Below are 15,373 nucleotides of genomic sequence, written 5' to 3'. Positions count from 1 at the left end.
GCCGTGGAAGCAATGGATGTAACAGGCATATATTCCTTCTCCCTAGAAGGCAAAGTCCTTTGTAGTAGTGATAAAAACAGTAATGAGTAATTTCTCCAGGCAAAACTTCAATTCTTTATTGTAACAGGCATTATCCTAAACACGTGAAATATGTAGTTCATCTAATCCTAAAAAATCTTTAAAGAAAGGTCGAGAAACTATTGACATATCCTCGTATTAATGAGGAGGGACCTGAGATATAAAGAAATAAAGTAATTTGCTTAGATCATAACTTGTAGAGAGAGGATTTACACCAAGCTATCTGATTTAGAGTCTGTGCACACACACTCTGCTGCATTGCAAGCTGTAAATTAGAGTGCACACATGTCACACCCACCATCCCTTCACTCACTCTTGTTTATTACTTGTAGTTACAAACATAGAGCACCGTTGAGAATGGCAGGAGCTCTCAATACCAAGCTGGCTTAGTACACGTGTGCAACAGCAGCGGGTGACTCACAAAACAAGCCACTGTGAGTCGAGGGTCTACTCTCTGAGACATTCCACATGCATGATTTTGTTTAGCCTCATTTCAATCCTACAACATCTGGGATTCTCATCCCATTGTGTCAAGCAGAAAGCAGAGGCTCAGAGGTAAAGCCACTTGCTCAGGACACACAACCTGCAGATGGTAAAACAAGGATTCGCATTCAGGAGGTGCTCTGGCCCTGCCCCTCTTTCTGAGTCAATCTCTGCATCTGAGACCAGGGAGTAGCTGAGACTCACCCCTCAAAAAACTCTTCTTTTCTCCCTTCTCATCTCTCATCTGTCTGTCTTTCTCTCCCAATGTCCTTCTCTCCTGGTCCTGATTAAAGGCCCCCCATGTCCACAAGCCCCCACGATGGGCCAGTTCTCACTCCAGCTCCCCCCTCCCTGTTCATGGAAGTGTGGTCATTCATTAGAAACCTCCCTGGCCCCTGCAGGCCTCTTTAGAGAAATTGAAAGACAGGAACAAACAGTCGCTGTTACTGGATGAAGACAAGTGATGCCAACCCTCTGGGACCCCAGGTCATATCTCTGCTTCTGTTTCTCCATGTCTCCATCTGAATAATGAGAATCTTCGATTCCATGGTATCAAAGGCCACATCTTCAAATGGATGGAATGCACCTGGGGCAGACAGAAGATGTTTAGATATTTGAGGTGCCATCAGATAGGTGTGTTCACATCCGAGTAATGGGTGATTACTTTCTTGCTACATGATGAAAGAGCACCTGACTTTTTGAACACTGTAGTATGTTTTTCCAGATTATATTCAAGATTAAAAAGGAGTGTAACCAGAGGATGCACATCTGGCTAGAACATATGTATCATTAACTACAGAATTCATTTTACAATTTTAGGCATTTATAAGATTTCACAGTGGGACATTTCATATAAAAATTTTCTATCAGTGTAGGAGAAGTAAACAAACTGACATCACAGTCCTGGTATTTAACAAGTACCATGGGTCTCAAATGTGATTGAGCATCAGAGCCCCTTAGCCATTTGGTCAAACACAGATTTGAGATCTTCATCCCCAGAGTTTCAATTCGGTAGCACAGGTTGGGACCTGAGTAGCTGCATCAACAAGGTTCCCAAGGTGCTGAGGGTGCTGCTCAAGGGACCACACTTGGAAAACCATGAACTAAGCTAAGAAGAGCAACCCTCTTCTCAGGAAGGGAGCATTCTCTCAGTTTCCATAGTCTCTACCATTCCTTATTGTCCTGCCTCCACACCCAATCCGAACTTCCATTTACATTACTCACCCGTCCTGGAGGGAATTTAAAATTGTGACCTGGATGTGGGCTCACAGGAAGTGTTGATAAAAAGGTACCTTACTCTTCTTTAACAATCTTAGCAATTAAGTATCATTATTCCTTTTTTGAGATGAAGATACCGAACTTCAGCTATGGAAAAGTGACTTTCTGGAAGACAAACAGATGAAAATCAGGAGGAAGATACTTGCCTGTTTTTCACGTGTTTTCAGATATTTCAATTTCATTAATACACAAACAAAATAAACACAACCCATGCATATCTATTTGATATTAACACAGATGATGCATCAAAGGTATTGGACATAACTTCATGAGTGCCACATCAGATTTACAAGAATAGGAGGTGGTCCCAGCCTCTCTGGCAAGCATTCGGGCAGCCAGGTTCCCAAGACTCTTGAAGTGCTGGTGGGGTGAAGGAAGAAGGTGAGGGTGCAGTGAGGAAGATGATTACAGCAAGAATCATGAATTCACATCCCAGGCTCTAATTTCACTGCAGTCATGAGAAGCCTTTCTCCTGCATTGTTTCCATCCTTACTTAAATATTTATGGACTATCCTCTGTGCTTGGAGCTGTGCAAAGTTCTAGGGATAAAGGGAAGTCCTGCTCTCATGGTGCTTAGAGCCAACTAGATGAGGCAGGAGTAAAGCAAGTAGTCATTTGGGAGAGAGGACAGAGGCAGATTTCTGCTGAGGAAGGTAGGGTTGAGAAACAAGAGGGAAAGGCTGAATATTATCACAAACAGCCAGAGCTCAGCCCTGACTGGGTCCTCCTTGGACTTCAGCTTCTCAGGGGAACCCAGTTTCCATGGTCTCTGCAAAAGGAGAGGAACTTGCTGATTGAATCTCTGAAGCCCCAGACCTGGACACTGTGTACCTGGACAGGACCTAAACCATCCTGGAAGTGAGCAACCACAGTGCTCTCAGGATCACAATGACCACCAAAAAGGAAGTGAATTTTCGAGCTGAGGAGGAGTAGAACTACAGACCTGCTCTGTGGCCTGGCAGACTTACTCTTCCCTTGCAAGAAAGGGGAGAATGAGTAAGCTCAGATTATTAGGACGGTGCTTCTAGGGCTGCCCTTTGGCATGTTGGCACCTGGAGGACAGGCTCAGCACATGGTTTCTAAGGGCACTGCAGCCACTTCTCCTGGGAGGCAGCAAGGAAAATAGTCACTGTGGGTGGTTTTGAGGATTGTGTACCCTCCTGACCTCCACCTCTTTCCCAGCCCTTCCCCTTTCCCCATTCTATGCCCGCCATCTTACCCAGGAGAGCATAGCACCCACCTGGGTCTTAACACAGCCTGGTCCCCATTGTAATATTTATTCTTATGACTTTAGCTACCATATACAAAAATATCCCAGAAGCTGGACTTGGTGTTGTAGCTGTGTCTGATTAGTTTGGCCTTGCAGGGACCCATGTATAGAGGCTCAGGCACACGTCAGGCCACAGGGCTGTAGGGATGGGAGGATCTCGGTGATATCAGAAGATGGTCATCATAGCTGGATCTAAAAGGTAAATACAGAAAATACCAGTTTGTTTGCAATAGAGACTGGTAGGGGTGCATGTGAAAAGGCTGTTTCATATCGTGCTTTGTAGGACATTATTATTCATGTTTTTAGGCTTCAGATCAACAGGGTAATATTGTAAATAATTGCATATTATTACTGATATATTTACATGAATTGGCATGTTGTCACTGATTAGCTGCTAATAGAACAGGAATAAAAGATACATATTAAGAATATTCTCTATATGTTGATCATGACTGGAGCTGGACATTGGTCCATGAGTTTATAGTACTAATATCTGTACATGTATGTAGCTGAAAGCTTCCAGTATGAAAAAAGAAAGTGTGAAGGCATTGTGATTTAGTGGAGGAAGGCTTGGAAGAAAACCCTCCACTGTGTTCACATCATGGGCATTGGAATTAAGGAATATTGAGGGTATATTGATACTTTGACTTATATAAGAAGTATTAATTGGTCTTTTAACCATTCTTGGAAATGGGCTTTAAAACAATTGGCTTTGCTAAGAGATGACAGAACTACAGCCATAAGAATCCTGTTTCAAAGTGAATCCTATCCCCTGGCTCCCATGACCATTCCCTCAGTGAACCCCTAGCTTTCTGAGAGTTAAATTCTGATTCTTAAGACTCTACAAGCCTCTTCATGACTTGTCCCCAGGCACTCTCTGCCTCATCCCTTTCACTCCTCTGCCCCTCAATTCTCTCAGCCTCAGCCATTCTGGTCGTGGTTGCTGCTCTAAAATGCAGGCACTTTTTTGCACGGCTCTGTCCAAAACTTCCTTATCACAGAGTATTTCCCTGACCCTTGCCGCTCTCCTAATCCCCAACACTCCTTCTTCACAGCACTCATCGTATCTGGCATAGGATATTCCCCAGTCTTCATTGTGTGTTTCCCTCCTTAATGTGTTTATTATTTTACTGTATTTTGTTTAGAGCTGTTTTCCTACTTAAAAAAAACTATGCTCTCAAATCAGAAAGATCCATTTTGATAAATAATCCTCAAGTAAATGACTCTTATATTTCATACTCATGCCAAGTGCATCATCATTGTAGAGAGTCAATAGAGTAAAATTCCTATTAGTCTCTATGATGATGAGGCCTATCTATATAATTATGAATGCAACTGTCATCAATATCGTTATAGGAAAATAAAATATAGTCTGATAGGTGAGCAAGGGGAAGGGAATTGAGTCTTTGCTAAGATCATACCAGCCTGGGAAAAGCAGTCTTGGCCCCAAGAGCAAATTCAACAAAGGACTTCATTTCTTGCTCTGCCTACAGTTGCCTCTGAACTGAAGACTCCTCACTGGCACTCAACTCTCTGATTAATTTCATCACAAAGAAATGATCGTTTTGTGACACATTGGTTTTTTTGCATATGTCATGGAGAAATAAATGTAGGTAGGTCAACAAGTCTTTCAGATGAAAACGCTTTGGGGGGAAAATGGAAACCACTGGCCACAAAGGTGTAAATTCTTTGTCCTCATGACTAGCAATCCTTTCAAAAACTCTCTAGAAACATGGCGCCCCTGCTCTCATGAAAAAGCTGTAGGTGGGAATATCGCGGGACACACAGCTTGTAGGCGGTAGGATAAGGACAAGACACATTCTGTCACAACCCATTTAATCAAGTCCCTGATTCTGCTAGGAATTCTGAAAATGCAGAGAACTACTGAGGGGTTCTGAGTGCTCTGTTCAACATAATATAGTCCCCTGTCCCTGAGCCTCACCCCAGACACAAATAGAGGAAAAGAGTAAGTCTGCGTGTTGTCCCTGATACCAAACTTGTGGGGTCTCTGCCAACAGCAACCAGTTCCTCCACACCCACTGGGCATCCAGGAATCAATTCACTTCTGACACTAAATCTGCAGAGGTGATCCAGAACCTATAGGTTGAGGGCCCCATTCTTGAGCACAGCTCACCCTTCAAGTTTTGACCACAAGTCCTGGGATCACTTACACATGTGACCAACTGGCTGTCAATTCAGACAATCCTTGACCAAATTCCCGTGTTGAACAAGTATTCAGAAACATTCACAGAACTGAGGACCCTTTACTTATGGTCCCCAGTTGTTATAAACTATAAAACTCTGAGACAGCTAGAGAGAGGAAAAGCATAAGGCAAAGAGAGAGTAGGAATTGCCGAGCATCTACACCATCTCTGGACACTCCTCCCTTACAAACCCTTCATGTTATCAACCCTCTGAAGCTTCTGAATCCAGTGTTCTTGGGTTTTAATTGATGGTTTGGTGTGTTCAGTTTAATTGAATCTTTGGCCATTATTGACAGAACTCATAATCTGTTCTCTTCTCCCCAGGGGGACTTATAATTCTAACCCTCTAAACATCTGATGGCATTTCTGGAGTCCAGCTGTACACAGATATTATCTAAGTTCTTTTCCTTCAGAGATTTCAGTGCTTAAAGTAAGACAATAAATTCCAAGAGTTACCAGCATCCTGGGGCATGAACCAGGACAAGGATAAAAATGGATCTTTTTACTATTCTAACGTGGAGCTTAAGGAAAAGGAAGAGACCAAGAATAGACATCTGAGAGATGAAGTTCATGATTTTGTAAAATGAGGTGGGATATTTTTATTAAAAGCAGAACACATAATGATACTTTTGAGAGTCAAGAAATGTCCCTGGAGTTCAACTGCTCACTTCCCAGAAGAAATGCAGAGAGGGCTGGCAGCATCCTCCACACCCCTCTTCCCACCCCTTCCATGCACTGCCCTCCTTTCCCTCCAGTCTGTAGAGGAGAAGTGACCTGGGACATACCCCGGACCTGATTGCTAGTTTCATCCCCTGGAATGCTGGCCAGAATGGTGCCCAGGGAAAATGAGCAGGGCTGCAGAGAAGCAGAGTGTGCTCATGTTTGTGACCTTGCAGAAGGACATCTATGGAAAAACAGATGTTCACAGATCTGTTTACACCCCAGCAGATGGGTAAGAACAGGTGAGAAGGAGGGGAGTGAAGAAATAGAGGATTCGGGGTCAGTCATGTACGACATGTAATCTCCCCACCTTCCATTGTCCTGCTTCTCCCTGTGCTTGTGTGTCTGCTGAGTCACTTCGTATTGTCTGACTCTCTGACACCCCATAGACAGCAGCTCGCCAGGCTCCTCTGTCCTGCTTGTGTCTGCACAGGGCAAATGAACAGTGACTTCAGTCTTCAAACTTGACTCTGTCTGTGGTCTCATGAAAACACAGAATGTGATTCTGCAGGTGGAAGTTTGTCCAATGTGGTCCTCAAGAAGCATCCCAGCACTTATAGCACTGCATGGCACGTGAAGGATGGTCTGTGGGTGGATGAGAGCAGATCAAAGGACTGCTAGGTGATCAGCAGTGTGTTAGGCCAGGTCCTCCTTTACAGCCTCATGCAGCTGTCTTCATAGCTACGTGTCAGTGCTCTCACATTAACCCACTTACTTCAGAAGACAGGAATGACACAGGTAAGTTTCCTGCAACCGTTGTGGCAGCATCTCTGCTGGAACACACAAGCTATTTACTTGGAACTGGTCCAAAGAGATGTTGAGCCAGGGAAAAGCATCTCTATCTGGTTCACAAGCCCTGACATTCTGGATAGAAATAAACGAAAGGGCATGGGCAGAATGAAAATAGAAGAATTATATGTCTCCAGAGCATGACACTCATTGCCCCTTGCCTGGTTTCACACAGCAGGAGAGCTATGTGCCAGAGTGGACCTCAGAGACTAGAGTAGATCTCAGGACCGTGGAAGATTGCCTACCACCAATCTACCCCAACCACAACTCAGGACTCTACACTGTGGTTTTTGGAACCAAGGAACCCTGGCCCTGACATTGGTCCAGACAGGAACTTAGCTGATGAAGGTAATGTCATCCTTGGCTATAACTCTGTTTATGCATCAAAAAGCAAGTAAGGAGAGGGAGCAGAAGGGAAGAAGGGAACTGAACCTGTATCCACAGCATCCAACAGTCATCTCTCATCTGGTTTCACCAACAGGAGAGCTGTCTGCCTGAGTGGACATCAGGGGACCTTGGAAGAACACTGGTAGCCACCCCATTCCTCCTGCTCTGTCACTGATGATGGGGCCATAGGTTCTTGGTTTGGGTACCAGCTCTGCATTTTCCTTACTTTGTGCCTGAGGATTTAAAACTCTCAGAACCCTGTGTCTTCAGGTGTCACATGAGACCGATGATGCCCACATGATGTGGTTGCTGTGGAAGCAATGGATGCAACAGGCTTTCCTTCTCCCTAGAAGGCAAAGTCCTTTCTAGTAGTAATAATAACAATAATGAGTAATTACTCCAGGTAAAACGTAAATTCTTCATTGTAGCAGGCATTATCCTAGACACATGAAACAAATAATTGATCTAATCTTAAAAATCCTTAAAGAAAGGCAGCAAACTAGTGACATATCCTCATGGGGCTCTCTTCTCAGGAGGGGAGCATTCTCTCAAACTTCCATAAGCGCCACCATTTCGCATGGTCCGCTGCCTCCATCTCACACAAAATACTTCCATTCACATTACTCACTTGTCCTGGAGGGCATTGAAAATTGTCACCTGTCATGTGGGCTCACAGGAAGTGTTGATGAAAAAAAAACTTGCTCTTTTTTTAACAATCTTATCAATCAACTATCATTATTCCTGAATTAGAGATGAAGATACCGAACTTCATCTGTAGAAAAGTGACTTGCTGGAAGACAAACAGCTGAAAATCAGGAGGAAGACATTTGCCTGTTTTTTGAGGGTTCCCAGATATTTCAATTTCACTAACACACAAACAAACAAACACCACCCAGGCAAATCTTCTTGATACTAACACAGATGATGCATCAAAGATTTTGGATGTGATTTCATGACTGGCAATCACATTTACAAGGAAATGAGGGGGTCCCAGCCTCTCTGGCAGCATCCAGGCAGCCACGTTCCCAAGGCTCTCGAGGTGCTGGTGGGGTGGAGGATAAAGGTTAGGATGTATTGACGAAGAAATTACAGCAAAAGTCAGGAATTCACATCGCAGGCTCTACTCTCACTGCAGTCCTGAAGAGCTCTTCTCCCACATTGTTTCCACCCTTAACTTCAATATTTACGGACTGTATCCTATGGGCGTGGAGCTGTGCAAAGTTCTAGGGATAAAGGCAAGACTTGCTCTTATGGTGCTTAGAGCCAACTGGATGAGACAGGAGTAAAGCAAGTAGTCCTATGGGAGAGGAAAGAGGCAGATTTCTGCTGAGGAAGGTAGGGTTGAGAAGCAAGAGGGAAAGGCTGAATATTCTCACAAGCAGCCAGAGCTCAGCCATGACTGGGTGCTCCTTGGACTTCAACCTCTCAGGGGAGCCCAGTTCCCACAGCCTTTGCAAAAGTAGAGGAATTTGCTGATTGAATCTCTGAAGCCCCACACCTGGACACTGTGTACCTGATCAGTACCTAGGCCATCCTAAAAATTTGCAACAACAGTCTTCCCAGGATCACAGTGACCACCCGAAAGAAGTGAATTTTTGAAGCTGACATGGGGGACTCAGTAGCACTACTGACATGTTCTGTGGCCTGGCTGAATTACTCTTCCTATCTAAGAAAGGGGAGCATGAGAGTAAGCTCAGATTATTAGGATGGTACTTCTAGGGCTGACCTTTGCCAAGCTGGCCCGTGGAGGACATGCTTAGCCCATGATTTCTAAGGGCACTGCAGCCACTTCTCCCGAGAATCAGAGAGGAAAATAGTCACTGTGTGCAGTTTTGAGGAGTGTGTACCCTCCTGAGCTCCACTTCTTTCCCTAGGCCTTCCCCTATCCCATGCCCTGCCTGCTGTCTTATCCAGGATAGGATAGCACCAGCAGGGGTCTTAACACAGAAAGGCCACCACAGTAGTCTTTGTTCTTAATATTTTAGCTACCATATGCAAAAATCTGCCAGAAACTGGATGTGGCATTGTAGCTGTGTCTGTTTAGTTTGGCCTTGCACGGACCCATGAATGAGGGCTCCAGACAGACATCAGGCCACAAGGCTGTAGGGATGAGAGGATCTCAGTGAAACAGGAAGATGGTCATTACAGCTGGGTCTAAAAGGTAAAATACAGAAAATACTAGTTTGTTTGCAATACAGAGTGGTATGGGAGTGAATGTGAAAAGGCCATTTCATATCCTGCTTTGTAGGACATTATTATTAATGTTGTTAGGCTTCAGATCGACAGGGTAATATTGTAAATAATTACATATCATTACTGACATTTATACATGAATTGGCATTTTCCCACTGCTTAGCTACAAATAGAACAAGAAAACAAAGTACATATTAAGAATATTCTCCATATAATACTCTGATCTGTAGATGTATATAGTTGTAAGATTCCAGTATAAAAAAGAAACTATGAAGGCATCATGATTTAATGGAGGAAGGCATGAAAGAAAACCCCCCACTGAGCTCACTTTGTTTACATCATGGGCACTGGAATTAAGGAATATTGGGAATACTGATACTCTGATTTATATAAGAGGTATTAATTTGATCTTCTAACTTGTCCTGGAACTGAGCACCAAAAACTACTGTATTTTCTTAGAGGTGACAGCACCAAGGGAGTCTTTTATGATGTGAGAGAGGTCATCAGCAAAGCCTCAATCTAACCTTAGAAAGGCGGTTGTTTGCCTGGGTAACTAACACCTGATTTGGTGATTTGTTTTTATTTTTATATATTTTTTAATTGAAGGAAAATTGCTTTACAGAATTTTGTTGCTTTCTGTAAAATATCAACATGAATCAGCCGTAGGTATAGATTTTAATTCCAACCTCTGCTTTTCCTTCCCCCAAAACTGAAAGACAGGCAAGGGTTAGAAAGGTGAATACATCACAAATGGCTAAAGATTGAATGAATCCTGATTTGTGATGAAGCCACAAGAGAAGTCTCAACAGAACAAATGATTCATGTTGTTCTAATGTACCGAGTTCAATGCAAGCAACAATAAGGATACACATTTCATCATGGCTCACCTGGAAAATGCAGCAGCCTGCCCAGGGGCCTCTGTCTCTGTCCTTCGCCCCCTAGAGGCCAATCTCCACACTACAGCCACAAGGATCCTGTTTCAAAGTGAATCCTATCCCTTGGCTCCCATGACCCTTCCCTCAGTGACCCCCTAGCTTTCTGAGAGTCAAATTCTGATTCTTACAGTTCTACAAGCCTCTTCATGACTTGTCCCCAGGCTCTCTCCGTCTCATCCCTTCCAATCCCCTGCCCCTCAACCCTCTCAGCCTCAGCCACTCTGGTCGTGGCTGCTGCTCAAACATTCAGACACTTTTTTGGAAGCATCTGCTCAAAACCTCCTCATCACAGAGCACTTCCCTGACCCTTGCCAGCCTCCTTTACCCTCATCTCTCTCTTTCTTCACGACGCTCATCGGAACCTGGCGTAGGATTTTCCCCAACTTTATTGTGTGCTCCCCTCCTTTATTGTGTGTATATTCTTTTACTATGTGTTGTTTATAGCTGTTTCCTACATAAAGACTATGCTCTCAGAATCAAAAACATACATTTGGATAAACATTTCTCGAGTAAATGACTCTCCTGTTTCAGACTCATGCCAGGTGCACCATCATTGAAGAGAGTGGATAGAGTAAAATTCCTATTAGTCTCTATGATGATGAGGCCTGTCTATATAATTATGCATGTAACTGTCATCTATTACATTATAGGAAAATAAAGTGTAGTCTGATAGGGGCACAAGGGGAAGGGCATTGATTCTTTACTAAGATCGTACCAGCCTGGAGAAAGCAATCTTGGCCCCAAGAGCAAACTCAACAAAGTACTGCATTTCTTGCTCCGCCTGCCATTGCCTCTGAAGAGAAGACCCTCAGCTGTCACTCAACTCTCTGATTGATTTCATCACAGAGAAATGATCACTATTTTACACATGTTTTTTTGGGTATATCATGGGAAAATGTAAGTAGGTCAACAAGTCTTTCAGACGAATATATTTTGGTGGAAAATGGACACCGCTGACCACAAAGGTGGGAATTCTTTGTACTCATAACTAGTAATCCCTTCAAAACTCTCTAGAAACTTGGTGTCCCTGCTCTCATGTAAAAGTTGCAAATGGGAATATCCCAGGACACACAGCATGTAGGCGGTAGGATAAGGACAAGACACATTCTGTCACAACCCATTTAATCCAGTCCCTGATTCTGTCAGGAATTCTGAAAATGCAGAGAACTGCTGAGGGGTTCTGAGTGCTCTGTTCAACACCTTATAGTCCCCTGTCCTGAATCTCACCCCAGACACAAATGGAAGAAAACAGTGAGTCTGGTTTTGTCCCTGACAACAAACGTGGGGTTTCTGCCCAGTGCCCACACCCACGGGGCATCCATCAATCTGTTCACTTTTGACACTAAATCCTCAGAGATGAACCAGACCCCGCAGGGTGACGGCTTCATCCTTGCACTCAGCTCACACTTCAAGTGTTGATCACGAGCCCTGGGGTCACTTACACGTGTGACCAACTGACTGTTAATTCAGATATTCTTTGACCCAACTCCCACGTTCAAGAAGTTATCACAACCACTCACAGAATTGGGGACCCTTTACATATGGTCCCCTCTTATTATAAAAAATAAAACTCTGAGACAGCGAAAGGGAGGAGAAGCATAAGGCAAAGAGGGAGTAGGAAATTCTGAGCATCCACGCCATCTCAGGACACTTCTCCCTTACAAACCATTTATGTTATCACCCCTCTGAAGCTCTCTGAATGCAGTGTTCATGGATTTTAATTAAGGGTTTGAGGCAGGCAATTTCAGTGAATCTTTGGCCATTGTTGATGGAACTCAGTATCCATTCTCTCTTCCCCAGAGGGTCTAGGCACTGATAATTCTAACCCTCTAATCATATGATGGCATATCCTGGAGTCCAGGCGCACACTGATACTATCTAAGGTCTCATCCTTTACAGATTTCTGTACTTAGAGAAATACAATAAATTCCAAGAGTTTCTGGAGTCTTGGGGCATGAACCAGGTCAAGGATCAAATATGGATCTTTTTACAATTCTAAAGTGGCATTTAGGGACAAGGTAGAGACTAGAAATTGACAGTCTCAGAGATGAAGTTCATGATTTTGTAAAATGAGGTGGGATATTTTTATTAAAAGCAGACCATATGCTTTTTGAGAATCAAGAAGTGTCCCTGGAATTCAACTGCTCACTTTCCAGAAGAAATCCAGAGAGGGCTGGCAGCATCCCCCACAGCCCTCTTCCCACCCCTTCCATGCACTCACCTCCTTTCCCTCCAGTCTGCAGAGGAGAGGTGAGCTGGGACTTACTCTGGACCTGGTTGCTGGTTTCACTCCATGAGATTTCAGCCACTAGGGTGCCCCGAGGTACGAGCAGGACTGCAGAAAGGTCGATTCTGCCCATGTTTTTTGTCTTGAAGAGGGCATCTATGGAAAGACGGATGCTGACACATCTGTTTACACCCCAGCAGATGAGTAGGAACAGGTGAGAAGGAGGGGAGTGTGGAGAAGAAGGATTTGGGGTCAATCATGTACAATGTGCAATCTCCCCATGTTCCATTGTCCTGCTTCTGCCTGTGTGTCTGTCTGCTCAGTCACTCAGTCTGTTCTGACTCTTTGAGGTTCCAAGGACTGTAGTCCACCAGGCTCCTCTGTCCTGCTTGTGTCTGCTCAGGGCAAATAACCAGTGACTTCAGTCCTCAAACTTGACTCTGTCTGTGGTCATGAAAACACAGAATGTGATTCTACAAGTGGAATTTTGTCCAATATGGTCCTCAAGAAGCATCCCAGCACCTAGGGCACTGAATGGGACCTGAAGGATGGTCCATGAGTGGATGAGAGAAGATCAAAGGACTGCTGGGTGATCAGCATTGTGTTAGCCCAGGTCCTCCTTTAAAGCCTCATTCAGAGGTCTTCATATCTACATGTCAATGCTCCCCCTCTCACATTAACCCCACCTACTTCAGACGACAGGTATGACACAAGTAATTTCCTGCAACCATTGTGGCAGCATCTCTACTGGAACACATAAGCTCTTGACCTGGCAGTGGTCCAAAGAGATGTTGAGCCGGGGAAGAACATCTCCATCTGGGGCACAAACCCTGATATTCTGGGTAGAAATAGAGTAAAGGGAGTGGGCAGAAGGGAAGTAGAGACACAAACACATCTCTAGAGCATGACCACCCACTGCCCCTCACCTGGTTTCACCAACAGGAGATGTACCTGCCGGAGTGGACCTCGGGGGCTAGAGCAGATCTCAGGGACCTTGGAAGATTACTTACCACCCATCTACCCCCACCACAACTCTGGACTCTTCACTAGTGGTTTTTGCAACAGAGGAGCTCAGTTTGCGTCTCAGTCCTGCCGTTTCCTAGCTATGTGATCTGGGGCGGGAAATTACCCTCTTCTTCACTTGTAGCATGATATCATGTTGCTCACATCATGAGGCTCTTCTGAATCATTGGAGACCATAGACATATATTCTTCTCCCTGTAAAGTCAAAGTCCTTTAAAATAATAATAATAATGAATAATTATTGTAATGAACACTAATGGCATTGAACAAAGAGCCACACAAAGACAATGGAGGGTTGCAAAAAGAGCTGGACTTGGGTGAGGTCAATCACTGAAGCAAGAGGGCTTTCAGTTATCTCTGAGGAAGAAGGAGACCTAATTGGAATTAGGACTATGACTCCGCTCTGGTACTGCACCAGTTCCTTGAGGGGGAACTTCTAGAATATGTCACTACTACAGTCAATGTTATTTGTTCCTTTCTTACTACAATCAACAGCACATTAAAGAGCAGTCAGGAGTGGAGGAATCTAATACTTGATGTGCTTCTAGACAATTTGTTTTGGTGTTCAATGCCGTTAGCAGTGTAATCAACATGGTTTTTAAAAGTATGCAAATCTGGGGATTTCTTAATGCAGATATCACCATCTTCTTTCATTAAAAACATAAGTAAAATCTGTGTCTCGGGGAGATGAAATGACTTGCCAAGGACCAGAAAATATACTGAGTTACTGAAGCTAAGCTTTTTCATTAATACCAAGTCATTTTCATTACACTGTTATCAACTAAAAATTATTAAAAATTAGATAACATATATTTATACTACTAATAACACTATTATCATATCTGACCTTCATTAAATGGTTACTCAGGCAGTCTTGGACAAAGAATTTAACAAATACATCTCTTTCATTCTCATCAAAACTCTATGAGATTGATAAAGAAAGAGAAAAGCAACCTCTGAGTTCTAAGACCTGACCTGGTACCACAATGGCCCTTATGTTCTTCTGCTCAACATAAACATTTGACAAAGCTTCAACATCAGATGTGGTCATTCTGGGTTGGTGAAAGATCTAGACAAAAATAGGACATTGGATAATCATGTTTGAGCCCTGAGCAAAGGAGCTGCATTACACAAACTACCGATATGACCAAATACCTTCCTATCTTGAGTGACAGCTTTTCTTGAACAAGTACAGCTCTAAACTCTATCTAATCTTCCCTTCTTAGAGTTAAAATTAAGATACCAATCAGATAACCCTATATGCGAGACAGCAAAAGAGACACAGATGTATAGAACAGTCTTTTGGACTCCGTGGGAGAGGGCAAGGGTGGGATGATTTGGGAGAATGGCATTGAAACATGTGTATTATCATATATGAAACAGATAGCCAGTCCAGGTTCAATGCATGGGACAGAGTGCTCAGGGCTGGTGCACTGGGATGACCCAGAGGGATGGGATGGGGAGGGAGGTGGGAGGGGGGTGCAGGATGGGGAACACATGTACACCTGTGGCTGATTCATGTCAGTGTATGGCAAAACCACTACAATATTGTAAAGTAATTAGCCTCCAATTAAAATGAATAAATTTTAAAAAAATAAATTAAATGAAATAAAATATAAAATCAAAATAAATAAATGCTTTACATATTTTACTCCAAAAAATAAAAAGATACCAATCAGAGAACTATCCCACTTCCTAAACACCATCCTTCCGGAGCAAAGCCATCTTCCTGATACCTTCCCCAAATTCAAATCACAGAAGCCCACATCTTATAAGTTCCTGTGAA

Source organism: Giraffa tippelskirchi, chromosome 13 (genome assembly GCF_054371585.1).
Source record: "Giraffa tippelskirchi isolate mGirTip1 chromosome 13, T2T-mGirTip1v1.2.pri, whole genome shotgun sequence".
Lineage (NCBI taxonomy): Eukaryota > Metazoa > Chordata > Mammalia > Artiodactyla > Giraffidae > Giraffa > Giraffa tippelskirchi.
Note: the sequence above shows the minus strand (reverse complement) of the source record.